We start from the raw sequence: 1,142 nt of genomic DNA on the forward strand, positions 1-1,142 counted from the left end.
ATGTGGTCAAAACATCACGATCTAGATTACGATATATTTCAATAAATAATATTCGATATTTCAAATCATTATACTTACGTATTATTTGAAAATATTTTTGTTTAATTCAACGAATACCCATTCAAAACCCACCCATATATATTTAACGTATGAATAAGTCTTTCTTCCAAATAATCAATTCTTTAACAGATAATTCTCGTTTTGCGTCACTAATGTATGAGCATTTTAATGATATGATTTCTAAGAGAGTGAGAGAAAATATTTTTAATAAAAATGTACATCAAGATCAAGAATTTACCGGTCGCTGATTATGTTTTGTTAATGCATTTATTGTAAAACTTCTCTCTCTCTTTCCCACCACTAACCCATTCCCTATGGGGTTCTAATAAAAAAATAATACATGATAAGTACATGTGCACTTGAAAGAGGTCATTGCATGGGGGAGTTTGTTTCTTAGGAAATGTGAAAAAATCCAATTAGTTAATAAAAACTAAAGAGAAATAAAATTTAAAAATAAGAGAGACAAAGTTTATGAAAAATATATTGTTGCATCATCTTACAACTTGGAGTTGTACACTTGTTATACTTAGATATTTATTTTTGTAAATTCTCTTAAAATCTTCAATTTAGTTGTAAAAAATTTTAGTGACTTTCAAACTTAAGTATCTTTAAAATCAACACCTAAATGTATGCTATTGTGGCTAATTGTGGATATGTGATGGAATTGTGGATTTGTATCTAAAAAATATAAAATAGTAAAAGAAAAATATATGTTATGGAATCTTCACTTAAATTTGAGATATATTATGTTCACATCTGTAAAATATTTGACGTAATGATGTGACATCTACAACGTAGTTATTATCAATTAGTAATATGAGAGACAGACATATGGGTGTTGATTTAAATAGAAGTTTTTGGATGAGAACTAAGCCTTAAGGAACCGATCCGTTACCGAATCTCAGTTGATTTGTCAGATGACACAATATCGATAACTTTATGGCAACTAATGAAAGTTGCTTTGCTTGACAATAAAAAGTTTTATGTCAGTTTCGTTGCTATCCATAATCGAACCATTAGTCTTTGAAACTAATCCCATTTTTACCTCTAAACTAATGGTAAGAGTTTAAGGTGTAAAGAGA

Source organism: Lucilia cuprina, chromosome 2 (genome assembly GCF_022045245.1).
Source record: "Lucilia cuprina isolate Lc7/37 chromosome 2, ASM2204524v1, whole genome shotgun sequence".
In the NCBI taxonomy this organism is placed as follows: Eukaryota; Metazoa; Arthropoda; class Insecta; order Diptera; family Calliphoridae; genus Lucilia; species Lucilia cuprina.